Raw genomic sequence first — 23010 nt, forward strand, 5'->3', positions numbered from 1 at the left:
CACTTTTACACTTTTTATAGAAACAGGGTCAATGTGGCCCAAGCTGGTTTTGAACTCTTGGCCTCCCAAAATGCTGGGACTACAGGCATGACTCACCGTACCTGGCTGGACAAGTTGCTATTATCACCACCCCCATTTACAAAGGAGAAAACTGAAGCTAAGAGAGTAAGTAGGAAAGCTAGCATGCGCACCCAGAGTTCTCTACTTTCAGAGGCAGGGCTCACAACCACTGGGCTGCCAGCCCTGATGTTTGTGCCTGAAGGGCTGAGCCATGGACATTCTGCTGCATTGCATTTATGACCTGGCAGATGCCATGTTCACCACTGGATAGAGTGATGAATATAAAAACACCCCCACTCATTCTCAAGTGGTTCACACTTGATTTTTCTTTTTTTTTTTTTTTTTTTGAGATTAGGTTTCATTCTGTCCCTTAGGTTGGAGTACAATAGCACTATCATGGCTCACTGTAGCCTTGACCTACTGGGCTCAAGCAATCCTCCTGCCTCAGCCTCCTGAATAGCTGGGACTACAGGTACACACCACTATGCTCAGAAATGCGGTCTATATTGCCCAGGCTTGTCTCAAACTCCTGGCTTCAAGTGATCCTCCTACCTCAGCCTCCTAAAGTGCTCGGATTACAGGTGTGAGCCACCACTTCTGGCCCATCTTGATTCACAGTTGCTAAATCAATTTTTTTAAAAAAAATTAGCAAGGATGGCAGAGAAAGGCATGAGTGATGTGATCTCTAAGTGGGGGTCTAGACAATCTGATGAGTGGTGCTATAATGAAGAGACATATTTACCAAATCAAGAAGAAAGGGGAGACCCTGGGAAGCCCATTTAATCACAATTTCATTTTCCAAGTTGATGGCACAGTATGGATATCTTCGTACCTGATTTCGCAGCCAAGATGCACCCTTGTCTTTCTTTCAGCAAATGCTGTACTCTATCTTCTCTAGATATCAGAGTTCCCTGATACCCAAGACCCTGCTGGGGAAAGTGTAGTCTGCAGACTAGTAGCTTCAGCCTCACCCAGGAACCTGTGGGATTCAGAATCGTGGGCCTCACCCCAAACCTGCTGGATCAAAGTCTGTGCTTTACTGATATCCTCACATGTTTATGGGATCCTTTTTATTTCTGTGGTATCAGTTATGTCACATTTTTTCATTTCTGACTTTATTTTAATCTTTTTTTCATAGTCTAAGCTAAAGGTTTGTCAATTTTATCTTTTTAAAAAACCAACTTTTTGTTTCATGAACTTTTACATTCTTTTTTCAGTCTAAATTTCATTTATTACTGCTTGGATCTTTATTATTTCTTTCCTTTAATTAATTTTGGGTTTAGTTTGTTGTTATTTTTCAAATTCCTTGAGGTGCAACATTAAGTTGGGTTATTTCTGGGATCTAATTTTGGATGTAGGTGGTTAACGCCAATGAATTTGAAAACTTAGAAAGAATAGAGAAATCCTGGACAAACACAGTCTACCAAAACTGAATCATGAAGAAACAGAAAATGTGAACAAACCAATAATGAGTTAAGGAGATTGAATCTGTAATAAAAAGTCTCCCATCAAAGAAAAGCCCAGGGCCAGATGGCTTCCCTGATGATTTCTACCAAATTTAAGGAAGAACTAATACCAATCCTTTGCAAACTATTGAAAACAAATTGAAGAGGGGGTAGTTTTCCAAACTCATTCTACATGGCCTGCATCACCCTGATACCCAAATCAGACAAGAACAAAAAGAAATCTACAGGTCAGTATACCTGATGAACACAGATGTGGAAATCCTCAACAAAATACTAGCAAACCAAATTCAACAGCACATTAAACAGATCATTCACCATGATCGAGTGGAATTCATCTCAGGGTTGCAATAGTTTAACATACATTAATCAACAAACATGATATATCACATTAACAGAATCAACAACAAAAAACATAATTTTAATAGATGCAAAAAAAATGCATTGGATAAAATTTAACATCTCTTCATGATAAAAACTCTCAACAAATTAGGTATAGAAAAAGTGCATCTCAACACAATAAAGTCCATATATGACAAACTCCCAGCTAACATCCTACAGAATGGGGAAAAGTTGAAAGAAAGCCTTTCCTCTAAGATCCAGAACAAGACAAAGATGCCCACTTTCACCACTTCTATTCTACATAGTACTGGAAGTCCTGGGTAGAGCAATTAGGCAAGAGAAAGAAATAAAGGGCATTCAACTTAGAAAGGAAGAAGCCAAATTGTCCCTGTTTTCAGATAACATGATCTTATAAAGAGAAAACTCTAAAGAAACCATCAAAAAACTATAAGAATAGAGGAACACAGTAGAGTTGTAGGACGCAAAAATCAACACAAAACACCAGTAGCATTTCTATATGCCAACAGTGAGCTATCTGAAAAAGAAATCAAGAAGGTGGCCAAGTGCAGTGGCTCACACCTGTAATCTCAGGACTTTGGGAGGCCGAGGTGGGTGGATCACTTGAGGTCAGGAGTCTGAGACCAGCTGGCCAACATGGTGAAACCATGTCTCTACTAAAAATACAAAAATTAGCCGGTCGTGATGGTGGGCATCTGTAGTCGCAAATACTCAGGAGGCTGAGGCAGGAGAATCGCTTGAACTCAGGAGGCAGAGGTTACAGTGAGCAGAGATCATGCCACTGCACTCCAGCGCGGGCATTAAGAGCAAAACTCTGTCTCAAAAAAAATCAAGAAAACAATCCCATTTATAATAGCTACCATATATATATATATATATATACACACACACACAAATAAATTTAACCAAGGAGGTGAAGATCTCTACAATGAAAACTATAAAACACTGATGAAACAAATTGAAGAGGATGCAAATAAATAAGAAGATATTCTGTGTTCATGGATTGAAAGAATATTTTTAAAATGTTTATACAAGGCTGGATGCAGTGGCTTATGCCTATAATCCCAGCACTTTGGGATTTGAGATCAGCCTGGGCAACATAGTGAAACCCTGTCTCTACAAAAACTACAAATATTAGCCAGGTGTGGTGGTGCATGCCTGTGGTACCAGCTTCTTGGAAGGGTGAGCTGGGAGGATTGCCTTAGTCTGAAAGGTGGAGGCTGCAGTGAGCCAAAATCATTCTATTGCACTCCAGCCTGGGTGACAGAGCAAGACCCTGACTCAATAAAAAAATAATAATAATAATAAAAATTTAAAAAAAACAGAAAAAAAGGAAAAAGAAAACACAATCCTAATATTCATATGGAACCACAACAAGACCCTGAAGAGCAAATGCAATCTTGAGCAAAAAGGAACACAGCTGGAAACATCACATTACTCAACTTCGAAATATACTAGAAAGCTACGGTAACCATAAAAACATGGCATAGGAATAAAATAGACACATAAAACAATGGAACAGAAGATAACCCTGAAATAAATCTACTCATCTACAGCCAATTAATTTTTAACAAAGGCACTAAAAACACAGTGGGGAAAGGACAGTTTCTTCAACAAATAATGCTGGGAAAACTGGATATTCATATACAGAAGAATGAAATTTGACTCTTACCTCTCACCATATGTCAAAATCAACTCAAAGTGGATTAAAGACTTAAGTAAGAGATCTGAAACTACTAGAAGAAAACACAGGGAAAATACTTCATGACATAGGTCTGCGCAAGGATTTTTTGGAGAAAAACTCAAAAGCACAGGCAACAAAAGCAAAAACAGAGAAATGGAAGTATATCAATCTAAAAAGCCTCTGTACAACAAAGGAAATAATCAACAGACTAAAGAGACAACCCACAGATGGAGAAAATATTTGTAAACTATGTATCCGATAAGAGTTAATATCCAGAATATGTAAGGAACTCAAACAACTCATCAGTAAAAGATAACAATAATAATCTGATTTTTAAGATGGCCAAAAAACCTAAATAAATACATCTCAAAAGACATATACATGGCCAACAGGGGTATATGAAAAAAATGCTCAACATCACTAATTTTCAGGGAAATGCAAATCAAAACCATATGAGATATTACCTCACCCCAATTAGAATGACTATTATCACAATGATAATAAATGCTAGCATGGATGTGGAGAAATGAGAACTGTTACACATTGTGGGCAGGAATGTAAATTAGTATAGCCATTATGGAAAATGGTATGAAGGATCCTTTAAAAATTAAATATAGTTCTACCATATGATCCAGCAATCCCACTACCGGGTATTTATTCAAAGGATATGAACTCAGTATGTTGAAGAAATATCTGCACTCCAGTGTTTATTGCAGTACTAGTCACAATAGCCAAGACACAGAATCAATCTAAGTGTCTGTCAACAAACAAATAAAAATGTGGTATATATACACAATGGAATACTATCCAGCCATTAAGATCATGAAATCTTGTAATTTGTGGTAACACAGGATAGTCATCTCAGGAGCTGTGGCATCGACATGATGTGTAGAGCTTGAAATCAAAGACGGAGTCTTCATTCACAAGCACATGCTGGGCACCTGAGTCCTGGTCCTGTTTCAGGCATTGCCATAAACAAGAGTGGTACACAAGTAAATGAAATGGTTCACATTCGTGGCCTTATGAAGATTATGGGACAAGAGAATCAATAGGCAAGATAAGTAAAATCTCACAACCCGAGAAATCCCAGCCATCATATCTTCAGGATATACCTCAGAGAAGCCCACCCTTCCAGATCTAGCACACATCATGCTGGTAGATGCTCGCGTCTCTTATTTGGACACTTTCTATTAACATCCCAAATCCCACCTGTCCTATCCAATAGGGTTTCCCTACATCAGCCAGAGTCCTTGTCCAGCACTAATCAACTTCTTCCATTCACTCTGGTATTAATCACAAATTCCTGACCCACTAATCTCTGCATAATCAACTCCCTGCAGAACCTGCCAGCTTTATCTGTCCTCTCTTCCTCTTCTCACACCATTCTAAACAGGACGCTCCTTTCACTTTTTGAACCTAGTAAGTTCTTCCATACTAAATGGCATTTTCACACATTTTTTTTTCTTTCCCCTACAGTCTTCTCCTACCAATTCACTTGGCTTTCTGGTGCTCATTGCTGATGTCTCAATTTTAACACCATCTTCTCAGAGAAGCCGTACTCATGACCCTATTGAAAATTATCCTCTCAGCCAGGTGCGGTGTTTCATGCCTGTAATCCCAGCACTTTGGGAGGCTGAGGTCAGGAATTGAGACCATCCTAGCTAACACAGTGAAACCCCGTCTCTACTAAAAATACAAAAACTAGCCAGGCATATAGCCCCAGCTACTCGGGAGGCTGAGGCAGGACAATCGCTTGAACACGGGAAGCGGAGGTTGCAGTGAGCTGAGATCGCACCACTGCACTCCAGCCTGGGCGGCGGGGCAAGACCCCGCCTCAAAAAAGAAAAAAAAAAAAAGAAAGAAATAAAAGAAAAGAAAAAGAAGTTATCCTCTCTCATGCAAAGGCTTAAGAACGATATAATGGATTATGAGGACTTGGGAGAAAGAGTAGGAGTAGAGATGAGGGACAAAAGTGTACAAATTGGGTGCAGTGTATACTGCTCAGGTGGTGATGGGTGCACCAAAATCTCACAAATCACCACTAAAGAACTTACTTATGTAACCAAACACCATCTGTCCCCCAAAAACCTATGGAAATAAAAAAATAACATAAAGAAAATTATCCTCTCTCACTTCCAAATAATCTCAGGTCACAGTTTACTGGCTTTATGTCTATCTTCAATAAGGAAACAAACAAAATGCAACCCTCTCCCCACCATCCCTCATATGCAGTTTTATTGCACACTCTCTGACAGCAGGGGCCACCTGAGTATCTCTGATGCATGCCACTTGTTATCAGCTAGTAAATATTTGTTTCTCCAGGCAGGGCGTGGTGGCTTACACCTGTAATCCCAGCACTTCAGGAGGCCAAGAAGTGCAGATCACGTGAGGTCAGGAGTTACAGACCAGCCTAGCCAACATGGTGAAACCTCATCTCTACTAAAAATATGAAAATTAGCCCGGCGTGGTGGCAGGCACCTGTAATCCCAGCTACTCAGGAGGCTGAGGCAGGAGAATCGCTTGACCCCAGGAGGAGCAGTTTGCAGTGCACTGAGATTGCACCACCACATTCCAACGTGGGCAACAGAGTGAGACTCCATCTCAAAAAAAAAAAAAAAAATTGTTTCTTCATCCTCAGACTTTTTTCAGAGTGGAGGTGATGCTGAAGGCATGCCAACATCAGAGAAGGAAACCAGACATAGGAAGTGACAATTTCAAGACTATAATGCACAAGAACTTGTCTATATTTCAGACATGAAGCCATAAGCATTCATTGCAATACCTTAACCTAACCTTAAAACTCCCTGGGAGGAAAACCCAGCAGGAAGCACAGGCAGAATTCAGGTCCCTCATTCTCTAAGAAGGACCCTCTCCATGCCCTCACCTCTTTCAAGCTGCATGCAGACCAAAAACACCATTTAAAGTCCCTCACAGAATAGAAGGAAAAAAAAAGTGAATTATCCCTGAAAGCCCTCCAGCCTTACTAACTTCCTTACTTGGCTCAACTAATATCAAATGCTTAAGCCACTTAAGTGCTTTAACTGGACTAACCGGTTTGGAAGCTTTCTATTTTCTCCCTGTTACTTGCAAACTGCAGACAACTCAAATGCATAGAGAAAACTTCCACACTGAGAAAGCAATTTAAAAAATAATAATAATGGGCATCCTATATTGAGACAAACACTTTGTCTCACATAGCCTGTCATCTTCCTATTCAGAGCGACAAAGACAAAAATCTAGAAGAATTCTTTATAACAAAACAAGAATTTTACAGTGCTAGATATTAAAAAAGTATTATTTTTCTGCTTTAGTTTGATAGAAAACCTTGGAATCTAACCAAATAAATACATTTTATTGCTTAAAAATATAAACCCAATACACCCAAAAGAAACCATCTGTTTATTTGTGGAGTGTGTAAAGCATTTTGAGATACCAAAAACAAGCAAAGTTCTGGCTGAGTAACAGTGAATGAGACAGATCTGTGGTCTCCCGTGGCCTCCAATTCAATGGGGGAAACAGGGGCTAAACCAGCAAATATCACAAATGGGAATGAAATATTATTCCTCTGTATAAAGTGTGAAGAAAAAGACGGGGTTTCACCACTTTGGTCAGGCTGATCCCGAACTCCTGATCTCAGGGGATCCGCCCACCTCAGCCTCCCGAAGTGCTGGAATTACAGGCATGAAAACCCGTCTTTACTAAAAATACAAAAGATCGCACCACCGCACTCTGGCTTGGGTGAAAGAGAGAGAGTCCGTCTCAAAAAAATAAGTATGAAGAAAAAGAGCAAAGTTCTATGAGAGAAAATAATACAAGGGGTGAGAGGAGCGGGGAAGCTAATTTTAGAGGGGAGGTAACGGAACACTTTTCTGAGGAGGCAATTCTTGTGACACCGGAAGTCCTCTCCTGGTCCATGATGGGGAAGTCTAGATGGAACTGAGAGACTGACGTCTCAGAGCTAAGGAGCGGAAGGGGTGGTGAGAACAGGAAGAAAACAGAGACCCAGTGGCCTGCTAAGAAGGAGATGGACTGGGGACACCCTTAGGCTCCTCCTACAATAAAGGACAGGAAAGGCCTGGATTCATCCGTTCTCTCATCGCTATAAAGAACTACCTGAGAATCGGGTATTTATAAAGAAAAGAGGTATAATTGGCTCATGTTTTCACAGGCTGTACAAGAAGCATGGCTGGAAGCCTCAGGAAACTTTCAAAACTTCCAATCATGGCAGAAGGCAAAGGGTTTTACGTCTTTTTTTTTTTTTTTTTTTTTTTTTGAGACGGAGTTTCGCTCTTGTTGCCCAGTTTGGAGTGCAATGGCACGATCTCGGCTCACTGCAACCGCCGCCTCCCGGGTTCAAGTGATTCTCCTGCCTCAGTCTCCTGAGTAGCTGAGATTACAGGCATGGGCCACCATGCCCGGCTAATTTTGTATTTTTAGTAAAGACGGGGTTTCTCCATGTTGATCGGGCTGGTCTTGAACTCCCGATCTCAGGTGATCCACCCGCCTCAGACTCCCAAAGTGCTGGGATTACAGGCATGAGCCACTGCACCCGGCCGCAGACACATCTTACATGGCTGGAGCAGGAGGAAGAGAGAGTGAAGGGGTATGTGCTACACACTTTTAAACAACCAGATCTCATGCAAACTCACTATCATGAGAATAGCAAGGGGGAAATCCACCCCCAAGATCCAATCACCTCCCACCCTTCTTCCAACACTGGGTATTACAAATCCACATGAGATTTGGGTGGGGACACAAAGCCAAACCATATCAGGCCCCAAGTCCACTTAGATGTGGCTGCCAAAGGTTGATGGTGGTGGAAGAGCTGTCCCCAACTCTCCACCCAGGGAACCAACCCCTTTCCCTCAAGAGACAAGAGTCAAGCCTACGGAAAGGACTGGGTTGCGCCCCCTACTGGACTCTGTGTGCTGCAGGGTCAACTCACATTGCTTCTTCCTGCATTGTGTTTTGTCTTTTCCAGAAGATACAGAAATTCTATTCTGTGACTTAGCTGCTAAAGCTTAAAAATTAAATTGATTCTGACCCAGAGTCAATATTCTATTTAAATAGTTTAATGTTTTATTCTTTAAAATAAGATAAAAACAAGTGTTTTATTTGTGAACAGGTGTTTTCTATTTTAGATTTCAAGGGCCTAAATCATTTTTTTACTTTTATTTTTATTTTTTTTTTGAGACAGGGTCTCCCTGCAACACCCAGGCTGGAGTTCAGTGGGGTGATCTCAGCTCACTGCAACCTCCGTCTCCCAGGTTCAAGCGATTCTTCTGCCTCAGCCTCCTGAGTAGCTGGGATTACAAGCTCCCACCACCACTATCGCCTAGGTTTTGTATTTTTAGTAGAGATGAGGTTTCATCACATTGGCCAGGCTGGTCTTGAACTCCTGACTTCAAGTGATCCATCTGCCTCAGCCTCCCAAAGATCTGGGATTACAGGCATGAGCCACCTCACCCGGCCTCAAGGGCCAAAATAATTCTTAAAGGACTCATGCCAGGTATAAATTACACTTTATGAATTTTCCCTAAAGTTTCCTTTAAAATATACTCTTCATTGGTCATATTTCAATCCGTCACAGGCTTTAGATTTAACAGAAAAAGGGAGACTGCAGCTTCCAGATGTAACTGACAAATTTAGTGTTAGGATGAGGGCACAATTAATTTTTAAATAGTTCAGTGTGAAGAGCTTTAAAGATCAAGGAAATTAGGAAGCTATAAATAAGCTTCCTGAAGGCAGGGACCATGTCTTAAGTGATTTGTATCCCACTATTTCTACCTATTAAATAATCAAAATTTAAAAGATCTAATGAACGAATCATGTTTGTAACAATAGAGCCAGAACTTCAAATAGAATGATATAAGCATACCTTAAAGAAGTATTTGAAATAATAATAAAAACAGCCCCATGGGCAGTATCATTATTCTGTTTTTATTTTTAGTAAAAACTAATTGACAGATAGAATAAAGTAGTCCCAGTACGCTGCCTGGAAAAATACTAGCAAAGACATATTTGTGGTCATCAATAATTAATTTGTTTTTCACTTTTTAATTTTGAATCTATCTGCAACAACTAAAAAATGCTCTTACCTCAGTCAAGATGTCACATTCTTTAAAAATTTTTTTAAATCTAAGCAAGAACACTAAACAGTAAGTCATTGATTTGTTGCCCAACATGTACGAGAATACCCCCAAATGAGAAATCTCAGTTCAGAATAAGGGAAAGACTTAAAGTATAATCAATATGAAATAGAAATTCATGGTCCAGGGGTTGGGGTGAGGAAGCAGAGAAAGAAACATCAGAAAAATTAAAGACTAAGTAAAGAAAATGCTGAGAAAGTCTTTGAGGAAAACCATTGGTATAAGGATGTTTAGGATTTTATTCAGCAGCAATGGGCCAGGTGTTATAGCACATGCCTGTAATCCCAGCACTTTGTGAGTCTAAGGCAGGAGGATCACTGGAGCCCAGGAGTTTATCAGCCTGGGAAACATCACAGGATCCATCTCTACTAAAATAAAATATTAGCCAGGTGTGTGTGGTGGCATGTGGTATAGTCCCAGCTACTCAGGAGGTTGAGGTAGGAGAATTGCATTAACCTAAGAGGTTGAGGCTGCAGTGAGCTATGATTGCACCACTGCTGTCCAGTGGGTGACAGAGTGAGGCCTTGTCTCCAAAAAAAAAACAAGCCCTTTACTCAGATGATTTTTTAGAGGATTAAATGAGTTAATACTTTTAAAGTGCTAAAAACAGGCTGGGCACAGTAGCTCACATCTGTAATCCCAGCATGTTGGGAGGCTGAGGCAGGTGGATCACTTGATGTCAGGAGTTTAAGACAAGCCTGGCTAAAATGGCGAAACCCTGACTCTACTGAAAATACAAAAATTACCCAAGCATGGCGGTGTGAGCCTGTAATCCCAGCTACTTGGGAGGCTGAGGCACAAGAATCACTTGAACCCAGGTGACGGAGGTTGCAGTGAGCCCAGATCACACCACTGCACTCCAGCCTGGGTGACAGAGTGAAACTGTGTCTCAAAAAAATAAAAATAAAAAAAGAAATAAAAGTGCTAAAAATAGTGCTCAGCACATATATAACACTCATTACATATTTATTATCATTATGATTATTACAGCTGACTATTTGAGGGAACAAGAAGTCAAGAAGTCTGGCCTTTTTCTAACAGTGTGTTTATATTATAACTTTCCCCTTCAATTGGACTTGAAATTCTGGGAAGTAGCATAAATATTCTTTCAGTTTATTGAGAAAAACAATGAAAGAACTAAGCAAGGTTTGAAGACCTGAAAAGACACATATTGATGAAATTCTTACAGAGGTAACTGAAGATATTTAAAGACAGAAGAGAAACCATAAATTTTTCTACCTTCGAGAGATGATCAATCCAAGGACTCTAGGTTTTAGTTTTGACTGGTTGGTGTGTTTTGGTGGGGATGGGAAAGAGAAGTGACCAATGGCAAGGAAATTATGAGGCTGCTTCTCTCATGAGACGCCTTCTTGGGCCTATTAACTTCACCACCATAAGGTTCACCAATTCAAATGTTTAACTCCAGCCTTCATCCATACTGAAGGCTCAATCTCTTATCCTCCTGCTCCACTGAAAAGCAGTAACAATCTCTTTTTGGTTTGGCTAGCATCATGCGGAGAAGAACGCCTGCTACTGGCCTTAAAGAGTAAATGAATGGCTACTGCTGGGAGAACTAAGCAAAGTGGACTTTATGGAGAATGTGGCAGAATAGACTGTGACCATGGACTAGAGTTGTCACCTTATATGCTGGCCATCTGTTTGTTTATTTTTGTTTTATTTATTTTTTGAGACAAAGTCTCACTCTGTCACCCAGGCTGGAGTACAGTGGAGCTATTTCAGCTCACTGCAACCTCCACCTCCCAGGTTCAAGCGATTCTCCCACCTCAGCCTCCTGAGTAGCTGGAACTACAGGTGCGTGCCACCACACCTGGCTAATATTTTGTATTTTTTGGTAGAAACTGGGTTTTAGCATGTTGGCCAGGGTGATCTCAAAGTCCTGACCTCAAGTAATCCACCCACCTCGGCCTCTCAAAGTACTGGCATTAAAGGTGTGAGCCACCTTGTCTGGCCCTATCTGTTTAAGATGAGACAGGTAAAGGCCCTCCCCTTCCCAGTGAACACCTGAGCACTTCAAGGTCACTCCACAGATGTTCACTGAGTCCTCTCTGCCTGTGGTTCACGCAGCTGCATCACTGGGCAAAGGTGATTTGTCCAAGCAATCCTGATCTCCAATCTTGGCAGGCAGTGTCTATGCACTCTCAGTCTCTGTGACTTTCTGAGTCATGCTGATAACGGTAGACTAGAAAAAAGGTTCCAAAAATCTTGCTGCCGAGGTCCTCAGAAATGCTTGGGTTTCTTCTCTTCCCTCACCTGGGATGTTCAGCTACTTCAAATACCCCAATAGGCTCAAAATGAATCATCCTTTCACTTTACTCACTAACCCATTGGGGCTCCAGAACAACATTAACTAACATGACTTTGACTATATGCAGTGGTTTATGCTCCTGACACAAAGATTAACAGATTCAGTCTCTGTCTTCAAAGCCCTTCAACTATAACCGTCTGTACGGATGTAAATGTCATCTAGCAGCTCTTAATAGATATTAATAACATATTGACGAAAATTGATTTAGCTAATTATAATTTCTACTGAAATAAACACTTAATGACTTCAACAGCTCAAATCCCATGAGACCAGAATACAGCGTCATGGCTGTATTCAAAACTCTGTATTGGTTTGGAAAGTATAAGCAGATTCTGTCCAAGTTATGCCTGTGCCCATTCTCAAAAGAGTATGTACCTCTAAGAAACTCTTTTTAAGCTCTATGTACTAATATCAAAATGGTTGATATTCTTAACATCTATTGCACACATTTTAATATTAAAAAATTAAATGTAAAAATGTTAAAATGCATATAGTTTATAAGCAGCCATAACCTATGCTTCAGCATTTATAAATTAATCTCAGTGGTTTAATCATAATCAACAGATGTTGGTATGGCCCCTTCCTTCTTATTCTCCCTGCCTTCCTTTAACATACCCATCTGGGGGTCAGTGTTTCCTATGCACCAGACACCGCACATAGCATTTTATCTGCAGAATTTCAACTGACTCTCACTGCAGCTCTATTTGTTATTTGTTGTTTTAATTTTATATTTTATTTTATTTATTGAGACAGGGTCTTGCTCTGTCACCCATGCTGGAGTACAGTGACACGATATCAGCTCACTGCAACCTCCACTTCCTAGGTTCAAGCAACCCTCCCTGCCTCAGCCTCCGGAGTAACTGGGATTACGAGTGCTGCCATCATGCCTGGTGAATTTTTGTATTTTTAGTAGAGACGGGGTTTCACTATGTTGGTCAGGCTGGTCTCAAACTCCTGAGCTCAGGTAATCCACCTGCCTTGGCCTCCAAAAGAGCTGGGATTAGAGGCGTGAGTCACCATGCCTGGCCTTGCAGCTCTACTTGATGGGTACTTTATTAACACTTCTGTATCAGGGGGCTGTCTGACTCCATGGCCTGCCCACACTCTTAAAAAACACACATTCTGTTCAGATTCAGGAAAGGTTCCAGAGAGGGTGGGGGTGGGGGACAGCTGAAATGCTGGACTCTGAAGGTATCACTCTTTAACAACAAACCAGTTTTGGGCTGGCATAATGGCAGAAGGTCCTAGCCTCCTGCCAACTACCTGCTGTTCCTTTCCCTGCTTCAAAAGGACCAGAAAAACAAAGAGATGCAAGTAAACTCAGGTCATTCTCAGAAGTGAGGGCTGAGGTTAAGTGGCATTAAAATCAGAGAGTCGGCTGGGTGGGGTGGCTCACGCCTGTAATCCCAGCACTTTGGGAGGCCGCGGCAGGTGGATCACGAGGTCAGAAGTTCGAGACCAGCCTGACCAACATGGTGAAACCTCGTCTCTACTAAAAATACAAAAATTAGCCAGCTGTAGTGGCGCACGCCTGTAATCCCAGCTACTCAGGAGGCTGAGGCAGGGGAATCACTTGAACCCAGGAGGCGGAGGTTGCGGTGAGCCGAGATCATGCCACTGCAGTCCACCCTGGGTGACAGAGCGAGACTCCGTCTCAAAAAAATAAATAATAAATAAATAAATCAGAGTCCTCTCAATTTTCACACCAAAAAGTATGAAAAAAGAAAGTCCTGTGTTTAGCGGAGACACTGAGAAAGCTTCCCCCATGGATCCAGACATACCTGGCTCAATTGTTCTCTGGAATGTGTCCTTACTGGTCATCACCAATCTAGTTCAGATTTCACCCTGCAATGCTCTTATTCTCTCTTTTGTGGGATATATTCTACGTACTTTCAGGGCAGAACTGGACTACTCTGCCTTGCAACAGCCGCGCCACATCCTGAATGCCAGAGATACTCCACATATATTTGGGAGAGACATATCCACAATAATAAAAGATACCATATCTTCCCAGCCCCTGAGATAGCCAAATACACACTAACAACCAGTTTTTGTTTTTGTTTTTTTTAAAGGTGATCTTTTAATCTTTTTTTTTTTTTTTTTTTTTTTTTGAGACAGAGTCTTGCTCTGTCACCCAGGCTGGAGTGCAGTGGCGCGATCTCGGCTCACTGCAAGCTCCGCTGCCCTGGTTCACGCCATTCTCCTGCCTCAGCCTCCTGAGTAGCTGGGACTACACCCCGCCACCACGCCTGGCTAATTTTTTGTATTATTAGTAGAGACGGGGTTTCACCGTGTTAGCCTGGATGGTCTCGATCTCCTGACCTCGTGATCTGCCCCCCTCGGCCTCCCAAAGTGCTGGGATTACAGGTGTGAGCCACCGCGCCTGGTCCCTAACAACCAGTTAAAAGGACAGATACTGAAGCTACATGACCTTTACAAGTGGTTTGGTCATGAAGACTTTCTCAATCTAGGGAAGACGAAGGAAAGCTGTTTGACACCCTTGTGCCTCATAATCCTCTTTCCTCCATGCTTATGAATGTGATCATTTCAAACGAAGCTTAAGGGTATCATTTGGAAAACACATGACTGCCACAAAGGCTGTTGGTGAACTGTGAATGACCAAGACGACAGCTAGCATGTCTCGATTTAATGGAAACCAGACTTTCCATGAAGTTCACATGGGAACATGCAGCCAACCTTCCCCCTGGATCATTCCAGGCTTTGCTGCTGGGTCTGCTAATAACACTCCTCTTCACACCTCAGCATCCTTGGAAAGCGGGGGCTTGAATGTCTGGGAGGAGAAGATCCTACCTCATATCCATGTAAGTTGTGTGTTTTAATGTGAATTTTGTGATCCAATTTTGTGTTCCCCTCCTCCAATCCTTCTTTGCTCCAAACTGACATCCTGTGGAATGCGGCATTATGCAGTTAAGAATACTGACAAATTGCAATGAACAACTAATCTCTTGAGCTCCTCTCTCTGTCCTTCCTGTGTTCTCATTCCAGTCTGGTCATGTATTGCCCCAAGCCTAGACTAAGCAGTGGTCTCCTATCTCCTCTCCCTGTTGACAATCTCTCTTCTCCCTTGCTCCAGAGTTGTTTTTTCCAAAGCATCGCTTTTAATGGGTCATTCACCATCATGCTCTATCACTACAAGATGAATTCTTGACCAAGAGAAATGGATTTCAAGCCACTTTGCAGCCCAGTCCAATCCAAATGCAGCATCTAGTAGCTTCTCTAGCATCTTCTACCCCTTATTTTTTCTTTTAACTGAATTCCAGCTACATTCACTCCATTGCTGTTCTATAAATAAAAAAGCCAAGTTCCCATCTCAGAATTTTTTCATTTGCTGTTTCTTGTGCCTAGAATGCTCTTCCCCTAGATATCCCACTTCATGTAGGTTTCTGTCCAAAGGCGACCTCTTTTTTGTTGTTGTTGTTGTTGGAGACAGAGTCTCCCTCTGTCACCCAGGCTGGATTGCAGTGACGCAATCTCAGCTCACTACAACCTCCACCTCCCAGGTTCAAGCAATTATCTGCCTCAGCCTCCCAAGTAGCTGGGATTACAGACACCCACCACCATGCCTGGCTAATTTTTGTGACTTTAGTAGAGATGGGGTTTCACCATCTTGGTCAGGCTGGTCTTGAACTCGTGACATCGTGATCCGCCCTCCTTGACCTCCCAAAGTGCTGGGATTATAGACGTGAGCCACCGTGCCTGGCCCAAAAAGCTGACTGAGGAAACAAGGTTGGCTTTGTTTCAATAGGATGCTTCAAAGGCCACCTGTTCAAAGCATCCTTTCAAACGAAACAAAGCCAACCTTGTCATTTTCTCAGTCAGCCTTTTTTCCCCCATAACAGCCTTTATCATGACATGAGAGTGCCACACGCAGCTGTTTCCTTCTGTGTTTATTGTTCATCCCTCCTATTAGCTCCTTAAAGGCTGGGACTTTGTGCCTGTTCTGCCGACTTCCCTATGTCCATTGTTTGGCAGCTGGTAGGAGCTCTGTAAATATTTTTGGTATTAATCAACTAAAAATAAAGCAATATGTATGGTGCTAAGGGAGACATAAAAACAAGCAAGACTTCAATGTCTACATTTAAGAAACTCCTCTACTTCTGGAGCTAAACACATCCAATTAATCAGAAACATTATATCCTTTTCCCATTTCATCATTCTGATTTACACAGCCCCCTCGTAGGCTTCCATACCATTCACAGCACAAATCAAGGAAACAATTATTTCTCTAGTTTCTCTCTCCTTCCCTGTAACAAAAATCCCTGGCAAAGCAGAGTTGATGTTGTATTTGATTTTGTGCCCTTAGAACTCAGAAGGTATTGGCGTGACACTCAAATCATACTGACTGAACAGGGGAATATGCAAAATTCTCTAAGAGTACAAAGTTAGGGCAGACCACCTCTGAGGACAGTGTTTGAACTTCTGTACATTGGGGAATGTCTGAAGGTTTTGAATGGAAAAGCCATAAAAACCAATGTACGTTATAGAAAACCCTGGCTAACACCCAACTTATGGGGCATTTCTACTGCCTGTAGCAGTGAAGATTGTACTAATTTAACACTTTATATTCTGCCTGGCATTACTGTGAAATATGACAAAAATTTAGACAAGAAGAGAAACGTACATAGTAAGCTACCTTATCTAACATCCAGTTCATCAGCTCTTCTTCTGATACCATTTTTGCTTCAGATTTTTTTTTTAAAATCTCAACATTTCATATATAGTTATTAAAATATTTAAATCTAACCTCCCCATAACAAATCAATTCACATAAGGTTTTTTTTGTTGTTGTTGTTTTGTTTTTTTTTTGTTTTTTTCTGAGACAGCGTCTTGTTCTGTTGCCCAAGCTGGAATGCAGTGGAATGATCTCAGCTCACTGCAACCTCCGCTTCCCAGGTTCAAGCCATTCTCCTGCCTCAGCCTCCCAAGTAGCTGGCATTACAGGCGTGCACCACCATGCCTGTCTAATTTTTGGATTTTCAGTAGAGACGGGGTTTCACCATGTTGACCAGGCTGGTCTCGAACTCCTGACCTTAAGTGATCCACTCACCTCAGCCTCCCAAAGTGTTGGAATTACAGGAGTGAGCCACCATACCTGGCCATAGATAAATATTTTGATATAAGATTAGTATCCCTTGTCATCGAAAGTCTAACTCCTTTGCTATTTAAATTATCATTATCCAAATGTATTTGGTTTCTAAGTTTGGATAGTAAGGAATTTATACTTGATTCTCAATGCATGTTTGCTGAAAATAGTGACTTTCTGAGAAGGAATAGTTGACTTGTATTCTGTAACTAAGCTGGTGCTGCATAAATAGCATCTACCACATTTGCAAGACAGGGATTCCAATTTTTGGAATAAGTGATGCTCTCCCTTCCCAAGGCTGCTGGCTGCTGATGCACACTATCAGAAAGACACGTGTTTTTACTTGTTTCTGTGGTGGTAATGGGTTATGTCAAGCTCTCCACCCAACCCTGCCCTGCCTCCCTTGGAACTGACAGCGTTTATTTTTTAAACAGACAGCTGGAGCTGGAAGTCTAGGAATCAGCTGTTAAGAGATGTGATTAAGTACGCTACGTGGCATCAACCCATTGGGCAGGTGCACAGTGGAGCTGGATGATTGACAGGACTTCCCAAGCTCTCCCAGGTGTAGGGTGGAAGAGCCAGACATGACCACCATGTTGCAAACAGCTGGTCCCAATTTTTTCTCAGTTATTTATCTTTTCCTGCCCCTCCTCACCCCCTGCCTTGAGGTAAAACAAAGAAAAATAATCATAGGATTAAGAGATGTTAGCAATTGTGCAGTCCATCCCCCTGATTTTACAGAGGAAGGAAATGGGATCTGGGGAGAACAAAGAACTGTCCAAAGTCTCAAAACTGATTAGTAGCAGAACATTTCTGGCTAGCATTTAGTTTTCCCATCTATTTGATGAAGTGATTGGACTTGGTAACTTAGGGGTTATTCCACATCTGAAATTCTATTTCTTTTTCACTTGGGATGTATGTAACTTGCCGTGATACAAAGTACAATTTCTGCGCAAGACAGCAAGCTCCCTGGATAGCCTCATGTACACTCAGCAGTAAAAGTGTTTTGATGCTGCTGCATATTGTCAGAGCCCAGTTAAGGGGCTCAGAGCTCATCATCAACCTGGCTGACCACCAGGCTTAAAGATGCAAATACCTGTACCCAACTTGGACTTCAGGATCAAAATTTCTAAGGTTTTAAAACCAATTTTATAAAATAGACTACAAACCTATACCTGCAGGCCCAACCTGGACTTTGACAGGTTTTGTTTGTTCCTCTGTGTGCTAACTTTTCCCTAAAGGAATTTGAGCCCAATATTGTCATTTCATCCAATTTTTCAAGAGAAGCCATAAATTCCATTTTGTGTGTACAACTGCTGGGCAGCAGCTAGAGAGTGGCCGCCCCATAAAGATGTGGCATAAGCTCTCCAGTTCATCAAAGCCCTACCCCTTCTGCATCCCTCATTATATTACTAGTCTGGTGCCTATGAACATTTGACTTTGTGACCCCTGCCCTAATTCAACCTTATACTTGAAGCATTTCTTATGCAAAAGTCATATCTTGCTAGCTAGGGCCTTTCTTTTTCCTTCTTTTATAGCTGTCAGATCACCTATCACAAAGCTAAGAAATCCATATATACCCAAAGATAGTTTTTCCTCAGTAATTACACTTGCATGTAACTTATTACATGCAAATATGAGAAAACATGAGGAAAGTTGGAATAGAAGCATAGTTTATTTAACTTTGAGAAATCTGTGAGTCTGCAAATTCTTGGTGCTGTCCTGCAGCAACAAACTACAGAAGCCTGCAAATGGGTAAACACTTCTGTTGGGTGAACTATGCTTGCCTTCTGTAGCATCCAAAATGTCACTCCAAACAGATGCTGGGGATGATAGCAGAGGGCTATTTGCATACTAATATCCCCCACCCAGATTCAGATGCAGAAGGACATAGATAAGATGTGTTAGGCAAATGCACATGCGGTTAACTCGCTAACATGTAACTGAGAGATAAATGGAACGTATGCAGTGATTTCCAAGTTTTTCCTCCTGCTGTCATCGATTTTCTTGGCTCACCTAACCGTCATGCAAATTCTCTTCCTGTTACAAGCACAGTGTGGCAGGAAGAAAAGTGGCTTTCTTGCCAAACTCTGGCTCATTTCCATCTCATGTCGGATAGTCATGGGTCATGGATCACTTTACAATGTTTTTCAAAATTTAAGATGGCTCAGGTCATCGCTGTCACGGGATAAATTATATTTCATAAACCAAATACATCTAGGCTTCCAGATTACCAATAAAAGCAGATAACCAGCTTCTTGGAAACAATCTCAAAATGCACTACTCAAGAGTACACACACAGAGGAAGCTCTATCCTAACTCTGACCATTCATACCTCCTTCACTGCAAATTACTCCATATCCCTTTTCATTTTAATGTAAAGCATTTGAATGCAAACTGCTTCCACTGCCATGTCTTTCTTGTAATGAGGCGATTACACGCTGCGTATCAGTGGCTTGCCATGATCACATTAAGAAAATCAGCAGCTGGATGTTGAGTTTTTTAACTTCTGCCAAAAAAATTTTAAAAAGTTTTGATTCTCCAACCATAGCTAAGATAACATGTGAACTGAGATGGCAGCCAATGTCTTACATTTGTCCATCGACAAGACTGTGAGTAAAGCAACCTTTTCTATCCAGGAGTTTATTTATTTAACTGATGACTGCTGCCCCCATTTGGGTGCTGCAGACTCATCCATGAAGCTGGAATGAGAAAGATGGTGCCTGCTCCTGTATTCTCTGTGGCGCTATCTCTCACCACTATACTTACTCCCAACCCCCATCCTTTACTGCTTCCTAGGATGGCAGAGCTTTCCACTGTTCTTTAAACCTGCTAAACCTGTTTCTGTCTTTCTCTGGTAGAAGCTGTAGGCACTACGCACTCTGCAAGGCTAGACTCACCTACTCAGAAAGCTTTTCTTCTTTTGAGATGCAGTCTTACTCTGTTGCCCAGGCTGGAGTGCAGTGGCACCATCTCAGCTCACTGCAACCTCCGCCTCCTGGGTTCAAGTGATTCTACTACCTCAGCCTCCTGAGTCGCTGAGATTATAGGTGCCTGCCACTGTGCCCAGCTAATTTTTGTATTTTTATTAGAGACGGGGTTTCACCATGTTGGCCAGACTAGGTCTGAACTCATGACCTCAAGTGATCCGCCTGCCTCAGCCTCCCAAAGTGCTGGGATTACAGGTATGAGCCACTGTGCCTGGCCAGAAAGCTCTTCTATGACCATCTCATCAAAAACACTTCTCTTTAAGTCATAATATCAAAAAACATCGTGATCACACCACAGACTGGAACCAAATGTGTGGGTTCAAATTCTGACTCTACTGCTTGTAAGGCGTATGAACTTGGATGAGTTACTGATTTTTGTGCCTCAGTTTATTGAACACAAAATGAGGATAAACGAAGGATACAGGCTTGCTCTGAGCACTGAAGGCATAAATATATATAAATCACTTACAGTAATGCCTGCCACACAGTGAGTGACTAGTGGGCCCATTTCATTTGCTGCTTCACTGTCTGAAAATACTGGGTTTCTTGAATGACTGGTTGTTTTCTTCCCCTCGGCAATGTTCAGGGAAGCAGAAAGGAGAAACCTTGTATATTCTGGTCCAGTTTTTTAATCCCCAGATTCCTGGTACCAGGAGTAGTATCTCATGCCTAACAGATTCTGAATAAGTGTTTGTCGATTTAATGACTAATGTCCGAATGGTACTTTTGTGTCAAGGTAGCAACTTCTAATGAAGCTGGCAGCAGTCAACTAAATGAAGAAGTCATTAGGTGGAGAATCAGTGATGTGATTAAGCAACAAATAAAAACAAGAGTAGGCTGGGCACAGTGGCTCACACGTGTAGTCCCAGCACTTTGGGAGGCCAAGGTTGGTGGATAGTTTCAGCTCAGGAGTCTGAGATCAGCCTGGGCAACATGGCGAAACCCCATCTCTACCAAAAATACAAAAAATTAGCGAGGCATGGTTGCACACACCTGTGGTCTCAGCTAGTCAAGAAGGAGGCTGAGGCAGGAGCATCACTTGAGCCTGGAAGGTCAAGTCTTCAGTAAGCCTTGATGGTGCCACTGCACTCCAGTCTAGGGGACAGAGTGAGACTTTATCTCAAAAAACAAAGAGTAGTCCAATCTTTACATGATCTAATTCCATGAAATGCATCTAAGATTATAGCTTAAGTGAGGGGGTAGGTTTTGTTTGTTACTGTTTTGTTTTGTGGGAGTGGCATGGTGTTACGGAAAATGCCTTTCATGACAGTGTGTGTCTGTCAGGTTAATTCGTTCAACAAACGTTTGTATTTATAATGGGCCAGGCACTGAAGTAGGCCCTGCGAACAAGGAATGGAGCAGGGCTGAATGAAGCCCTCAGGGTAGTCAGTTTCTTACCAGGAAGACCTCTAGCTGCACGGACATCACAAGATAGCCGTTTTCTGCCTACTTGGAAGACCACTCAAGCCACCTGATAAATTCTTTGAAAGGTCTCTTAGAAGAGGTGAATCTTTGCCTTCCTTAAAGAGGCTAACATTAGCCAAGTGAACAGAGAGAGAATGGGGGAAGGAACTCCAGGTGAGGGAGCAGAGGTGAAATAGAGACAGGAGCTCAGTTGCTTGCAGCTATTTGATTTTTTAAGCATAGAATTGATCTGTGCACTGGTATGCATAGGCTGTTAGGAGTAAAAAGTGGTAGATTGTTTTTAGAAGCCCTAAATATTAATAAGATAACGTGTGCCCACATGTGATTCAAAATAAAAATATTAGCAAAACTGATGTTCAGCCAACACTGAAATAGCCAGAATTCTACAACTTGGAATAAAATCTACAAAATCTACTATGCTCATTAATGCTAAGGACTTTGAGCTTTACCCTAAGAAAAATGCAGACTCCTCAGGGATTTTAAAGAGAAGAGTGGCTGTGGCTGCACTGTGGAGGATGGATTAAAAGAAAGACAAAAACTGAGACCAGGAAATCAATCAGAAGCTATTGCCTGGGTTTCTGCAAGAGATAACGGCAGTGGAAACCAAGCAATGATGGTAAAGATAAAGTAAACAAATTAAAAAATAATAATAAATGTAGATTTATCAAGGTTCAACTACTGGTAATATGTGGAGAAGAAAATTTAAGGAGGGTACTCAGATCTTTTTTGCAGGTAACTGTGTAGATCAGAGAAGAGCCATTGGTCTCATTTTTTATCACCTGCAAAGAATCACCCCGCCCTTGCCAGGTGAGATGGCTCACATCTGTAATCCCAGTACTTTCGGAGGCCGAGGCGGGCAGATCACAAGGTCAGAGTTTGAGACCAGCCTGACTGAAATGGTGAAATGCCGTCTCTACTAAAAACACAAAAATTAGCCGGGCATGGTGGCGTGTGCCTGTAATCCCAGCTACTCAGCAGGCTGAGGCAGGAGAATTGCTTGAACCCGGGAGATGGAGGTTGCAGTGAGTGGAGATCGCACCACTGCACTTCAGCCTGGGTGACAGAGCAAGACTCCATCTCAAAAAAAAAAAGAAAAAAAAAAAAAAGAACAATCACCCAGCCCTGATGGCTTCCTTTAGACACTCCCTTTACCCCATTGGGTATGCACTGTTCAGTACAGTAGTCACTACCCATATGTGGTTATTTAAATTTGATCCATTACAATGAAATAAAATGAGAAATTCAGTGCCTCAGTTATACTAGGCATATTTCAAGTGCCCAGTAGCCACGTGGTTGGCAGCTACCATACTAAACAGTCTGGAAAGTTCTATGGAACAGCATTGCAAATTATTGCCAAATATGTCAGTGATGCTGCCATTTCTCATGCCACCATCCTTCCATCGACTCTATCCAATCTCAATTGTGCGTGACTCCTTTCAACGTTTACAT

General features: G+C 41.8%; 1 protein-coding gene across 2 annotated transcripts in view; it reads right to left on the minus strand.

Moving 5' to 3' along the window:
* The window catches only part of ADAMTS18 (ADAM metallopeptidase with thrombospondin type 1 motif 18), a 152370-nt gene that overhangs the window by 85432 nt on the left and 43928 nt on the right, over positions 1-23010 (minus strand). The gene's annotated exons all lie outside the window — the stretch shown is intronic.

Source organism: Gorilla gorilla, chromosome 18 (genome assembly GCF_029281585.2).
Source record: "Gorilla gorilla gorilla isolate KB3781 chromosome 18, NHGRI_mGorGor1-v2.1_pri, whole genome shotgun sequence".
Taxonomy (NCBI): Eukaryota; Metazoa; Chordata; class Mammalia; order Primates; family Hominidae; genus Gorilla; species Gorilla gorilla.